The sequence below is a fragment of the Pan paniscus genome, chromosome 18, assembly GCF_029289425.2.
Source record: "Pan paniscus chromosome 18, NHGRI_mPanPan1-v2.0_pri, whole genome shotgun sequence".
In the NCBI taxonomy this organism is placed as follows: domain Eukaryota; kingdom Metazoa; phylum Chordata; class Mammalia; order Primates; family Hominidae; genus Pan; species Pan paniscus.
This window is the reverse complement of record NC_073267.2, coordinates 56,917,444-56,933,050: the sequence shown is the minus strand read 5'-3', so window position 1 is coordinate 56,933,050 and position 15,607 is coordinate 56,917,444. Positions and strand designations below refer to the sequence as shown.

The 15,607-nt window shown below is 37.4% G+C and overlaps 1 protein-coding gene across 4 annotated transcripts in view; it reads right to left on the bottom strand.

Moving 5' to 3' along the window:
* The window catches only part of PHKB (phosphorylase kinase regulatory subunit beta), a 240,443-nt gene that overhangs the window by 221,771 nt on the left and 3,065 nt on the right, over positions 1-15,607 (bottom strand). The window lies entirely within an intron of this gene.

Here is a 15,607-nt window from a genome sequence, read left to right as displayed (position 1 = left end):
AGGAGATGTATATATATATACTCATTTCCAAGAGCAACAGTTAGAAATTTTAACGTTTATAGCAATGTACAGCAATGGCCTCAACATGGAACCCTGAAGTGGGTTCAGATGAGTAAAAGGATCTGGGCCAGGTAAATCCAGGCCAGAAGTCAGAACCTGGAGTACACCAGCAAACTGACAGAAGCAGAGTGCCATACCAGTGAAAGGAAGCTGCAAAAACAGCCATGGATCACACCCAGGAACTGTGTGGGGTTATGCCCAGTGGGAATCAGGGATGCAGATAATGACATATTTATTCAAAGACTAAGTTCAAGTTTGGAATATGAGGATGCTTAATTCAGAGCCCAAGATCTGCAATCTGAATTAGAAGACAAAGAAGAGATGAAGATGGCACAAAGGACTGCTGCTCAACAAATATGATGCTGTAGATAGACTTCTGCTCTTCAAAGTGCAGGCCATCCACAGGCAGCAAGGGCCTCACCTGGGAGCTTGTTAGAATAGCAGTTTCTCAGGCCCTATCCCAAACCCGCTGAACTGGATCTGCATTTAATTAGATCCAAGGCTCTACAGTGATAGTACTACTATCTTGCGGAAAAAAAAAAAAAAAAAAATGAGAGAGAAGAGGGGAGGGAAGAAGAGAGGGTGTGAGATGTTGAAGATGCCAGAGATCAAAATAAGACAGCAGCTTTGTTGTCTTAGGAAAATCTAGCTCTACAATCCCTAGAAAGTAAGATCATGAACCAACTAAAACAGCTTAAATATCAAAACTAACATCTTGTTCATCAAAGCTTGCTTTAAGATCTTTGCATCACCGTACTGACAAATCCAAAGCTATTATCTCATCAGCTCAACTCTCACAATCACAATCAGTTCTCCACGTTGTAAGATCTACCTTGAAATCATCCAGCCTCAGCCCTAAAATCGTATAAGTACTTTCCCCTAACTCCCCCGACAGTCAATGATTGAGTGCCATAATATTTTGAAGCAGAAAAAAATATTAACAAGTATCTGGTCTAAGTCCCTTATTTTGTGAAATTCACAACTTGCTCAAGGATGCAGAGCTTGTTAAGCATAAAACCAACACCAAAAACAAGATCTCCAGACTCTATTCAGGGATCTGATATTTTTTAAATACATTCATTATTTTGGTCTGTTTATTCTGGACAAGGTCATTTCTTTATGCTACTGTAATTCACCAATGTACCCAGAACACCATGCTTAGTGGGTGCTGTCAATATGCAACATGCCAGAATGAATACAAACACATAAATTTAATTTTAACCAAACAGCTCAAAAAGGTTAAGAATAATATCATTATAGTATGATTATCAGCATCCTAATAAGAACTAACAATATCAGAGCATTTATCACACGCAAAGTACTGTTGAGAGCTATTTACATATGATTTCATTTAATCCTCACAATAACTCTCCTAATAATAATGGTACTATCATTATCATTCCAAAGATTTTTTTTTAAATGGGGTTTAGTAACTTAACCAAGGTCACACTGGTAGCAAGTAGAAGACCTAGGATTTAAACACTGAAATATGCTTTGTTTCTTTTTTTCAGGTAAAGCAAAAAAAAAAAAAAAAAATTCACAGCAATATATAACCTGCTTCCAAGGTAACATTTAAATCAGAAATACTGCTTTAATGACAATTTTCCCCAAAATATGAAGGGGTTTCTAAGCAATTCTGGTATTGATCGCTGCACTCTGTCCCTGTCAGCCATGTAAATGAACCATTTCAGCTGTCATGTTACTTGACGCATCTGTCCTTTACCTAGATTTCACTTCTTTCTATTTCCATTTCAATACTATATTAGTTGAAGACAACTGCAGTTCACAAGAATAAAAATAACTCTCATCTTGTAAATTAAATACATGATAATTGCTAGACTCTGCTTTAAAGAGGTCTAAGGTAAAAACATAGATTTTTTTCTCTAGTGCATTATTTAGCACTATGTTCAAGACTTTTCCAGAAATAGATGTTATATCACTTCTTATTCTGAAACTTACTCTAGATGGCAAGATTTAGTAAGCTTTTCTCTATTTTATTTAAAAGTATATAATTTTCTCTTTCTTTACCATATTCCTGAAATTTAAATAGTTAAGTTCAAATTCCTCGGTATCTTAGGTAAAGTTTACACTATGACACACAAGGCCTATTAAATAGCACTGACTCACCCTATGCATGAAGGAATAAACATGCTACTGGTGACTTACATTTGGATTACAATGTAGATGAATAATCTATGTGATTTCTTCCATTTTCTCTTCAGGGAAAGAAAAAATCAGTACACAGAGATAGCTCAAAGTTTGTATACAAGGGGTAAAAGCAGTCAGAGCCATGTAGTTTGGCCTTGGAGATGCTGTCCACAGTTTAATAGAAAAATCAAAAGTGCCCTCACCATGTCATAAAGCTATTATAAACCTAGGTCAGTATTTTGTTATATTTATTACATTTATTTTATGAGTCTGAATTTTGAAACCTTTTGGACTTGACCAGTAGAAGACTTTTTTTTACTATGAAAATATGTTCTTATTCAAAACCTGCAGGAAAATAAATAAACTGAATTTTATTCACCAAGTAAAAAGGTTAAATTATTAGACAACACATAGTGCTGGAAAGTTCATTCTGAACCAAAATTGTACTAATCTTCTAACATGATTAATTAATTCATTCAACTTGTATTCTTATTCAACATTGAGTCCCCAGCACCAAGCCTTGTATCAGGGGCTATACAAAGCTGCAACAAATCTTGTCCGTGACCTGAAGGATTTCATAGCCTAGTAAAGAAGAAAGATATATAATTATCTAATAGCAATGCAGTGACATCAGAGCCAAAAGAAGCCTGTATAAAATGTCATGGGAACCAGTAGAGCAATTAACTGAAACCTGAAATGCAGAGAAGGGAGTTGTCAGAAAATATGTAAAAACAAGAGATCACTAGAGCAGAATAAAAGATTATGGAGTGCACCAAGCTTACAGAGAAAGGCTATTTAATACAGACGGAACTTCATGATAAAGGTGCAGAAGCCAGAAAGAGAGTGACCCTCCTGGGAACTGCCAGGTACATTAATAACATTGCAGCAGAGAATGTGAGGAAGACAGGAGGCTGGATAGGTATCTAGAAGTCTAACAGGGAGGATGCTGAACAGCAGATTCCAGGTTTGCATTTTATTCTTTAGAAACTGAAGAGCCACTGGGGCATCATATGATCCAAACTCTAGAAGATATATCTGTTGGCAGAGCAAAGGACTGCTAGACAGGGAGTAAGCCCTAGGCGTAAAAGTCTAGTTTGGGTCAAAACAATCATTCTAGGGCCTTGAATTAAGACAGTGACACCAGTAATGCACAAGGGAGGAAATATTCAAGAAATATTTAAATAGTAGAATTTAAAAAACTAAGAAGGACTTAAATTTGGTATAGGTCTTAAGTATAAGTATCAATATAATGAGAATGAGATACAGCAGAAGAAAGAGTGCACCGATAAATTCTAACTCTCAAATAGTTTATTTCTTCAAATTATAACAACTAAAACCTTATATCCTGATAGATCTTTTTATCCTTGAGGTCATTGAGCAAATGATTATTATCAAAGCTACAAGCCTATTAAGAATTGGGATAAAGTGGGTATAACAAACTAATTGAGCTTTACTGTGTATTTCCATGAAAAAAAGATAACCAAACAAGAGGATCTCTGAATGGGCACACAAAGAAATTTATATAAAAAGATTCCACAAAACTAAAATAATTTCTGTCAGAAATACGTAAGTTAAGAAAACACGCTTTTATTTTAAAAACCTCTATATTAAAGATATTTATCATGAAAACTACCAGTGGACTACATAAAATCTGCTTAACACAAATGAAAGTTAAGGCCTTACACTTTAAAAATCAAGGCTCACTCATATAATCCCAGCACTTTGAGAGGCTGAGAAGAAAGGATTGCTTGAGGACAGGAGCTTGAGACCAGCTTGGGCAACATAGCAAGATCCTGTCTCTAAAACAAGAAAAAAAAAATTAGCTGGGCATGGTGGCACATGCCTGTAGTCCCAGTTACTCATGAGGCTGAGGCAAGAAGATCACTTGAGCCCAGAAGTTCAAGGCTGCAATGAGCTATGACTGCACGACTGCATTCCAGCCTGGGAAATCAAGGAAGATCCTGACTCTAAAAATAAAATAAACATGTTTATATAAGCCACAGTTAAAAGGGGCTCAATTTGAACAGGAAAACTGTCAAAGCAGGAAGAACATCAATAGAAATGATTAACACTCTCTATCAATGCTTACTGTAATACCAAATAAAGCTGCTTAATTAAGATTATTTTTTAAATAATTATTTTAAAAATACGACATATTTTTAAATGTTATTTGGAAGCATGGGAATTTGCTACGAGAAATGTCACCAAATGGGGCATGGTTCTATTTCCTACATTTAGCAAAGCCTTATGATGCACAGTGTATTTTCTCTAGAGTTCCATCTGGGTTTCTCACTACAAATTTCCAGATGAAGTCCCCTAATCAAATCTATAGCATCAAGCTGGCCAAAGCCTAAGAGTGATACCCACTTTGGAGTCATTTAGCCATAGAATGTTCCGTTACTCAAAACTTATTAAATGTATTGTTTTTGCTTAAGGACAGAAGAAATAATAAGGCTGCTTCTATTAAGACATCGAGATCTGTGGTCAAGTTCCCAAGATAGAAAAAGAAAGAAAAAGCATGCTAGAACTTGAGATGTCCCAACTTCCATCTTCAAAATGTATCAGCAAACACTTATATCAAAACATTTAAAATCAAAGATCACAGTAAATTTAAAGGTTTAGTCTCTTGTCCTTAATTTTTGAAGAGTTAGACTTGCATGACTCCCATTTAGCTACAAAGATGGAAATTCATGACAAAACTTATTTAGCAGGCAGTGAAAAAAAGATGAGACTGAAATCATCCTAAATCAGAAGCCATTAAAAGTTTAGATGTGAATTATAAAAAGTTAACAATAAGCTGTCCTGTAAGCAGAAAACCCCATGAAAGAAATAGTCCAGGCACAGTGGCTCACACCTGTAATCCCAGCACTCTGGGAGGCTGAGGCGGGAGGACCACCTGAAATCAGGAGTTCGAGACCAGCCTGGCCAAAATGGTGAAACCCTGCCTGTATTAAAAATACAAAATTGGCTGGGCATGGTGGCGCATGCCTGTAATCCCAGCTACTTGGGAGGCTGAGGCAGGAGAATCGCTTGAAACTGGGAGATGGAGGTTGCAGTGAGCTGAGATTGCGTCATTGCACTCTAGCCTGAGCAACAAGAGTAAAACTCCATCTCAAAAAAAAAAAAAAAAACAAACAAGAAAATAGTCCACTGACTGAAGTCACAACAAGCTAATTCTTTTTGACATATTGTTGATTTATAACTAATCAATCATCAGATATTTACAAGTGAGCCGACAAAGTTAATGCAACCAAAGTTAATATACGAAGTAAATGTACCACATTTTTTTTTAGTATATAGAAAATTATTTACTGGTTCAACTATTGGAGGAAGACAGAAATATAATAAAGAATACAAGTTAAGCACCTGATGAGTATATTTTCAAAACATACCAGGTAGCTAAAATATGTATGAAGAGGAACTATCCACAGCTCAGTAGCCCAATCCCAGACTCTGTGTCTGTCCTTCCTAGTCTCCATCCACAGCTTTAGCAATAAGACTTGATCTATAATCCAAATAACAGCGTAAGTGTTCATCTCTATGGCTGGTGCCTATTTCAGTCCTGAGCTACAAGACTTGAATCTTAAATTGCCAAAAAGGAGGGCCATGTAAACACTGTGAGGCTATTGATAACAAAGGGAGTAAAACAATAAACTTTAAAAGATTTTATATGACAACTGAAAAATCAATGATATATATTTTGAAAAAAGAGCATATATGACATATATCAGAACCTATAAAAATGACAAATTTCAATTATTACACAAGATTCTCAAATGTTGACCAAAGGGTACAAAGTTTCAGTTAGATAGGAGGCAAAAGCTTCAGTGACCTACTGCACAGAATGGTGGCTATAATCATAAAACGTTATATATTTCAAAATTGCTAGAAGAGTAGACTTTAAATGTTTTCATTACAAAAAAATAGTAAGTATGTGAGGGGCCAGATTTGTTAATTAGCCTGATTTAATTACCCAACACTGTAAGCATATACCAAAACATTATATTGTACCCTGTAAATATATACAATTACTATTTGTCAATTAAAAATAACTTTAAAAAAATTCTCATTAAGGCTGTTGGAAATCACTTAATGTTTAGGTACCACAACTGTTCATCTACACAAACCAACATCCTCAAGAAAATTTGTGAAATATGAACTGAAAGAGAAGAACGCTATAAAACCAGTAAGTTAAATATAAAGAATAATTCTTTTTTAATGGACTAATAATCATGTGATTGTTGGTAAAATAAACTAATAAAGTCTATAAGAAAAAGGTAACAAATAATAAAATAAAAAACAGCAACAATTGTTTCATCTTTTAAAAACCATTTCTAATCAAGGCAACCAAGGCCTAATGTGAAAAAGAAAATGAGAATAAGTATGAATGTATTCAAAATACATCATAGAGGCCAGGTGCAGTGGCTCACGCCTATAATCCCAGCACTTTGGGAGGCAGAGTTGGGAGGAGTGCTTGAGCCTGGGAGTTCCAGACCAGCCTGGGCAAAATAGTGAGGACTTGTCTCTACAATAAAAAAAAAAAAAAAATTAGCCAGGCATGGTAGTGCACACCTATAGGCCCAGCAGAAGGGAATGCTTGAGCACAGGAGACCGAGGCTGCAGTGAACTGTGACAGTGCCACTGTACTCCACTCCAACCTGGGTGAGAGAGCAAGACCCTGTCTCAAAAACAAAAACAAAAACAAACAAACAAACAAACAAAAAAACACAGATCCTAGAAACTACAATGAACCATCAGAAAGCATCTTCAAGACTAAATATGTAATATATGCAGTTACAATTTTCTATTACTTGTTTTCTTTTTATTTATTTTTGAGACAGGGTCTCACTCTGTCACCCAGGCTGGAGTGCAGTGGTGCGACCTCATTGCAGCCTCAACCTTTCGGGCTCAAGCTGTCCCTCCTGCCACAACCTCCAACCAGCCATCCCAGGCACCACAACACCTGGCTAATTTTTGTTTTTTTTTTTTTTGAGATGGAGTCTCGCCCTGTCGCCCAGGCTGGAGTGCAGTGGCACGATCTCCGCTCACTGCAAGCTCCGCCTCCTGGGTTCACGCCATTCTCCTGCCCGGCCTCCGGAGTAGTTGGGATTACAGGCGCCCACCACCACGCCTCGCTAACTTTTTTGTATTTTTAGTAGAGACGAGGTTTCACTGTGTTAGCCAGAATGGTCTCGATCTCCTGATCTCGTGATCTGCCCGTCTCGGCCTCCCAAAGTGCTGCGATTACAGGCGTGAGCCACTGCACCCAGCCTAATTTTTGTATTTTTTGTAGAGATGGTTTCGTCATGTTGCACAGGCTAGTCTCAAATTGGGCTCAAGCAGTCCGCCTGCCTTGGCCTTTTGAAGCGCTAGGATTACAGGCATGAGCCACCACAATGGGCAGTTGTTTTCTAATCAGGGATTTGAAAATAGATGTGTCCCGAAACCATAAAAGATATGTCTTAATTGCATATATTTTCTAAAAGTCCATTATCTTTTCAGAGGTAAATTAAATGTCTAAATGCATCCTTCTGCCTGAATCAAGCAAAGAATCAAGGACCTTGTGTAGCTTTGCAGACTATTCCTCAGAATAGAAGGGTCAATATGCCATTTTAAAATGTGAAAACAGAATAGCATAATGATATAAAACTAACTGTATCTAAGATTTTACTATATATACACACACATGTATTTCGCACATATACTTTTTATTTTTTGAGACGGAGTCTCTCTCTGTCACCCAGGCTGGAGTGCAGTGGTGCAATCTCAGCTCAGTGCAACCTCCGCCTCCCGGGTTCACGCCATTCTCCTGCCTCAGCCTCGCGAGTAGCTGGGACTACAGGCGCCCGCCACCACACCCGGCTAATTTTTTGTATTTTTAGTAGAGAGGGGGTTTCACCGTGTTAGCCAGGGTGGTCTCGATCTCCTGACCTCGTGACACATATTCATTTTATATTTGTATATATGCACCTTAATTAATTATGCATTAGAACCTACCTACCATTTATACCTCTGATTCAATAAACTCACTTTCTAAAGTTAGTTTATTCTCCGTTTAACAGGAAATGGGCCACAGGAATATTCTTCCAAAAGTGAGTTTACTGAGTCAGAGATATGTAGATTCTAATGCATAATCAAGGTGGCCACATCTTCTGAATCCAGAATGATGATATACTCAATATCTGTGCCTTCACAGCCATTCACTATCAAACATAGATTGAGTGGCTCTATGCACCCAGCATGGTGCCAGGTGTTAAACATAGAGCTATATGACACACAGCTTCTGCCATGAGGTTGCTCCCCGCCTTTTTGTCACCTTCCAGTCTATTTTTACATAACAGACAGAGAATCATCATAAAATACTAATCCAGCCTTACAACTCCACTGCTTCAAATTTTCACATTCCCTTCCATTTATAATAAAATTCAAACATCTTCAAGGCTCCCAAGACCCTGTCCACCTCAGGCCTTCCTCTCACCCATTCCTGTCATTCACAATGCTTTACCCATAATGGCCTTTTCAGTACGCTTTAAATACCCAGCTCTATCTAGCCCCAGGATCCTCAGCCCAGAGTCCTCCTTACCCCAACTTCTCCACTGACTCCTATTTCTAGGAGTTAAATATCACTTCCAGAGAGGCTTTCCTTGAAGTCCCTACTTCAACCCTGCAGGAGATAGAGAGCTGATGAGTGGTGTTAAGCAACCACTTAAGGTTTAGTTCATTTTAGAAAAATCACCCAGGCAACAATAGTGTGCATTGACTAGGGTGATAGTACAAGGAGAGGTTATGGCTCTAGTAGCAAAGTTCAGTAGGAAACAACTGGAGGAGTCCAGGAGACAGAGTGAATGTATACAAAAGCACTGGTGGCCTTGAGTTCTGCATAAATTCCATCAGGCTATTAGCTCTCTCAACCACTATTATTTATTACAAACTTCCTACATCGGAGAGGTCCAATAAACATCAGTTAATTAGAAATGAATGAAAGAAGAACAATAAACATCAAGAAGACATCAGTAGTAACCACTGTTGTTTATTTATGGAGTACTAGGCACTATAGATGAAGAGAAGGAAGGCAGCAGTGGCTAGGAGAATAGGGTCTGCCAGAGTTTGGGTGACTTCAAGTAAGTTACTTTACTTCCCTGTGCTTTGAGTTTTTCAAAAGGGAATAGTAATAACACCTACAAAAGAGGATGTTGGGAACAGGCCCCCAAAATCTGGCCATAAACCAGCCCCAAAACTGGCCATAAACAAAATCTCTGCAGCACTGTGATATGTTCATGATGGCCATAACACCCACTCTGGAAAGTTGTGGGTTTAAGGAATGAGAGCAAGGAACACCTGGCCCGCCCAGGGTGGAAAACCACTTAAAGGCATTCTTAAGCCATACAACAATAGCATGAGGGATCTGTGCCTTAAGGACATGCTCCTGCTGCAGTTAACTTGCCCAACCCATTCCTTTAATTCGGCCCATCCCTTATTTCCCATAAGGGATACTTTTAGTTAATTTAATATCTACAGAAACAATGCTAAAGACTGGCTTGCTGTGAATAAATACGTGGGTAAATCTCTGTTAGAGGCTCTCAGCTCTGAAGGCTGTGAGACCCCTGATTTCCCACTTCACACCTCTGTATTTCTGTGTGTGTGTCTTTAATTCCTCTAGCGCCGCTGGGTTAGGGTCTCCCCAACCAAACTGGTCTAGGCAAGAGGATTTCTGTGAGATTTAAATGTAAAGCACTACTTGTAACACATTAAGTACTCAATAAAGATTAGCTGCTTAAAAAGTTGTCACTGCTGTCATCATAGCATGAAAAATCATTATTATCATTAGTACTACTACTACCACCACTAGGTACTTCCAGACATTACTTCATCTTCACAAAAGAACTTATGAGGGATATACTATTATCTCCATTCCATAGTATGGAAAATTAAGTGCAAAACATTAGACACAATTTGTTTGGTTTTAGGGGGAAAAACATTTTGTTTATTTATTTCTAATAATTTCAAATTTTGTTTTAGATTTAGGGGTACATGTGCAAGTTTGTTACCTGGGTATATTACGTGATGCTGAGGTTTGGGGTGTGAATGATCCCATCATTCAGGCAGTGAATAAAGAACCCAACAGTTAGTTTTTCAACCCCTGCCCTGCCCCTCTCCCTCACTCTCCCCTCTAGCAGTCCCCAGTTTCTACTGTTGCCATGTTTATGTCCATGAGTACCCAATGTTTAGCTCCCACTTAGAACATGCAGTAGTATTTGGTTTTCTGTTCTTGTGTTAATTCACTTAGGATAATGGCCTCCAGCTGTATTCATGTTGCTGCAAAGGACATGATTTCATTCTTTCCACAGCTGTGAATTATTCCCTGGTGTATATGTACCACATTTTCTTTATCCAACCCACTGTTATTGGGCACCTAGGTTGATTCCATGTCTTTGCTATTGAGTTCACATAGTTTGTAAGTATCAATACTAGTATTTGAACCTAGTTGTATGAGTCTAACATTTATATAATAACCACATTATGACAGTCTCTCTCAAAAGAAGCAGGACAGTCTCCAGTGTGATAGATATTATATGATTTACTGAACATTTTTTATGTTCCAGGCACTCTTCTGGACTCTAGGGATACGGCTATGCACAAAACAAGTAAGTCTCTGCTTTTATATAGCTTATATTCTAGTGGATGAAGATGAACAGGAAAACTAAGAAGGGGGAAAAAATTACCTAATAATAAGGACACTACAGAGAATTAAAATTAAGAGTGATGTGTCTGGGGGCTACTTAGATTGGGTGGGCAGAAAAAGCCTTTCTAAAGAGGCTACATTTAAGATGAGAACCTAAAACTCAACCAGAAGGAACAAGCTACCCAAACAGCAGTATAGAGAGCTTTCCAGGCAGATAAAATAGCTATTAGAGAGAGCCTAAAAAGCTATACTACAGAGCCTAAAGTGCAAATTAGATTGCATCTTATGGACCCAAAGATAGCAGTGGAGAAGAAGAGGAGAATTCTGTGAGGAGGTCAGAGGGGCAGGCAAAAGCCATGTCACCTGGGACTTTGTCATTCAAAGGAGGGGAATGTAGAATTTATTTTTATTTATTTATTTATTTTATTTTGTGAGACACAGTTTCGATCTTGTTGCCCAGGCTGGAGTGCAATGGCACGATCTCAGCTCACTGCAACCTCCACCTCCTGGGTTCAAGCGATTCTTCTGCCTCAGCTTCCCGAGTAGCTGAGATTACAGGCGCATGCCACCATACCTGGCTAATTTTTTGTATTATTAGTAGAGACAGGGTTTCACCATGTTGGCCAGGCTGATCTCGAACTTCTGACCTCAGGTAACCCACCCACCTTGCCTCCCACAGTGCTGGGATTATAGGCGTGAGCCTGGGAATGTAGATTTTATGCTAAGTAATGACAGATACAATAGGAGGGCTTTAAGCAGGAAAGTGACATGAGCTGACTTGTATTTCTTAAAGACCCATCTCACTGCTTGGCAGAGAACAGACTGTAGTGAGATAAGAATGAGGAAACAGGAATTCAGGCTATTTCTGTAGTGTGGACCAGAGATAAAAGTGGCTTGGACTAGGGAGGTAGAGTACAGCTGGAGAAAAACAGATTTGGTATGTGTTTTAGAGGTGGAGTAGAAAGATTTTACAGATTAACTGAATAAAAAGGTTGAAGGAAAGAGAGGAATAACCTTTTTAGCTTGAGTAGCTGGAAGAATAATGGTTTAGTTTAATGAAATGAAGTATATTTAAGGAAAAACATGATTGGGATAAGAATAAGAGTAAATAAGAGTTCTGTTTTGTTCCAGTTACATTTGAAATGCCCATCATATACCCATTTGGAAATGTGCATAGATACCTGGATCAGAATCAGGAATTCTAGGGAGTTCCTCTTACTCTCTCATTTCACAAAAGACTGAAGATAAAACAGCACAAGGAAAATCGCTTTTAGAATGCACAATGTGAGTACTGGTGATAATCTAAAGCAGTGAGACAAGCTGTTGTGCTCTTCATGAAACCACTTCACTTATGAAATGTGAAGCATCATTTTTGCTGAGCATAATGACACAGCCTGAGGGTCAATGAGATTCACGCCAAGGGGGTTAAGTCATATGATATGGCCTCTATTTCCTAAATCTTATAAGATTACAGGGCAGGTCCTAGTAAGAGGTCAGAGGTCCAAATAGGATACAATTAAGGAGTGCTTCTGAGAATTCCATGCTACATGAAGCGAGCCCAGTGCATATCTGAGACAAAAATATCTTTTAAGTATACGTAAAATAACAACTGCTCTACCTGCAATCTAATAGGAGTTTCCATGGAAACTATCAGAAACAATTTCTTTAGAGTTACAGTGATTACTGACAAAAATAAGATGGACGTAGAGTAAAATAAAAGCTCAACTTACAAAATGGAATGGACCATATTAAATAGCACAGCTCTATTAATATTAAATTCTGAGTAATCTGATTCAAGCTAGTTGTATTTAAGCATGTCAGATTTTCTTAAAATGGCTATTTTGAGGGTAGATACCAAAATGAGAGAGATAAGAAACCATATTTGTTGTATATAAGTCATTAGTCTTTAATACACATCAGCAATATTGTAAAAGACACATATTTTTAGGAAAGATAACTAAAATTTATTGTGCAGTTACTAAATATCAGGTGTTTTGCATATAACATCTTGTTTGATTTTCACAATAATCTCTCCTGGTAGGTTTTATTAACATCATTTTTACAAAGCAAGAAGCTGAATCTCAAAAAGATATAGCTTCCTCAGGATCAAATAGGTAGTAAACAACAGAGCCTGAATCAGACCCAGGTGTAGGTGAACACCAAATGTACACCCTTTCATTAGGCTCTTAAAGGAGGCCACAACCCACAAGAGTTCAGGAGACTCGGGCCTATGTTCTCTTCCAATCACAAGAATCTTTTTGATTAGTTGATGGTTAGATTAGTTAACTGAAAACAAGACTGCTATATAAATTCCTTAAAAAAACAATATCAGGCATATACAATTGAAAGTTTTGTTTTGCCCAGAATATACAATAAAATTTTAACAGGTATTGATTTGCCCATCAAATTAAATTAACAAAAGAAAGTTAATCAAAGAACATAAAGAGAAACAAGTAAATGAAAAGACTCAAGTCCTATGTTGAAGCTCACTTACCAGCTGGCTGATAAACTTAGGGAGCCAAGGTAGATAAGCTCATGAGCCATTATAAAAAGGAATAACCTCTTAAATTATCTTTGTCATTTAAGAATAAAAGCAAAAATGCCAAGCCGTTTCCTACCTCATCACAATATGCTATAACCATTATTCCAAGTAATTGAACTGTATTGCCAAGGTGATTGCTACAGCTGACCAACTATGCTAACTTAATATAACTGTAGTGGCCACATGAGAAACGGAAGCAATCTAAGGTATTGAATGCTACATTCCTTCTCTAATAATTATTTAATTTATTTTGGCTGTTGAATTTCTTTATAAATTCTTGGTTTTGTACATTTGACTCCAAGGGTCTTTAAAGAAAAACCTGAATATCTAGATCCCTCTTTCAGTTTAAGCAGTCAAAACAAATTTCTTTCAACCACAGCAAATACTAGTACATTAGTAGTAACAGCACAACTCAAGTATGCACACACAGAAATATAGGATTCACACTAAATTCCATAAAGAGGAGAAACAAAGAAAAAACAAAAAGCAGAAACATATCCAGAAGGAATATGAAGGGTTAAAATACATAAAACAATGCAGGTACATTGAAAATAAATTTTTCAAAATCAAGATACTACTGGCTTTCACTTTTGGCAATACTGGATAGTTTCTGGCCAAAGTACCAATGAAAAGCTCAGCTGTGAAGCAAGGATGTGCTTTAAAATAATTGTCAAATGAAATCGCACAATAAAACATATGCCTATAAAGATAATGTCCAAAGAACTACAATAGGGGAAAGCAAATCATTTCCAATATAAATGGAGTATTTCTAAATAAGTAAGAAATTATAAATGCAAACCACTCAGAGTACTTAAATGCAAACACGACAGGCCACATTCAAAACACAATGCAAAGTTAAGCCTAACATCAGCAGGTATGGTACTTATTATTTTAACAGATACAAATTTTAAGTGTGTCTTTATAGTTTTACTAAGTTTTGGTTAGATGAACTCCCAAAAAAGTGTCAATATTGAAAGTAATGTATAAAGAATCATTCTTCAAAACGGATTATAACACTAAAGTTTGATATTTTTCTAGTCTGTTTCTTGGTGCATTCTATTTCAATTTGATGATACAGTACAGGAAAAGCGTCTTGTATATGCCTTCAAACACTCTATGTAATGTTAAAGCACAGTTCTTGGGTTTAGAAATTTTCAGGACTGTTGATGCATAAAAGCTATCTTTAAACATTCTATTTCCCCATTACTACTGAATGACTGTGCTAGTGCTTAAAACCACTTTCTTCTTAGTAGAAAAGCCAAGATGCAAAACAGAGCTTGGTGCTTATAAGGAAAGAAAACAGAGTCTAGAGATATATGTCCTCCTGTTCTTTCAGTTCAAAGATAAAATCAGAAACCAACTGGCATTGTTACATGTAATATTTTGTCATTTAGCAGATGACACCTAGAAATAGAAATCATTTTAGTTCCTTAAAGAGTTTTTGTTTTCTCCTGTTTGATTCTTCCTTAAGCTATTTCTTATTTATTTTCTTTAAGATTTTCCTCCTCTATCTTGCCAGAACAGGACTTGAAATATAAATGAAAATGAATGAAGAGGGAGAAACACTTCTGAAAGGCTATGGTGAAGCCAAGGAGTTTTCACTGTGTTTGGGGGTGCTCATCTCACATTTGCCTGTTCATGAGTCCTGAGGCTTGAAATATTCTGCTTAAGAGGCATTATAGAAAAGGTAATCTCTTACCAGCAGGCTTCTCCGAGTTTTCTAGTACATAATAGGTTTTAAATGGCCCAAGTTAGGCCACAACTACAGAAAAGGGCTGTAAATGATTCAGTTTTCATTTCAGGTATGTGGCCACCTAACTAAATGTGTGTCTTGTTCTGTAAAGTGACACTGAATACATCCAAAGGCCTGGTTGCTAATGGGAATGCATAGGTAATCATGTCTGGGTCCATGAATCACCCAGAAATTGTTTTCAAAATCCTGTGCACACGTCTGAAGAGCAATTCCATAGCTTTCATCCAGCTCTCTAAGGGGTGCATCAACACAACGGTCAAAGAGCCATTGTGCCAACATCTGTTCCAGCCCTTACACCAGGATGCCACAGGATAAAGGCCAAAGCACATGGCCTCAAAATATTCCCTGGGCCAAGTCGCTTCCTGTCTGTGAAAACGTGTATATTAATAACCTGCTTCACAGTAAGCTGATGAAGAACAGA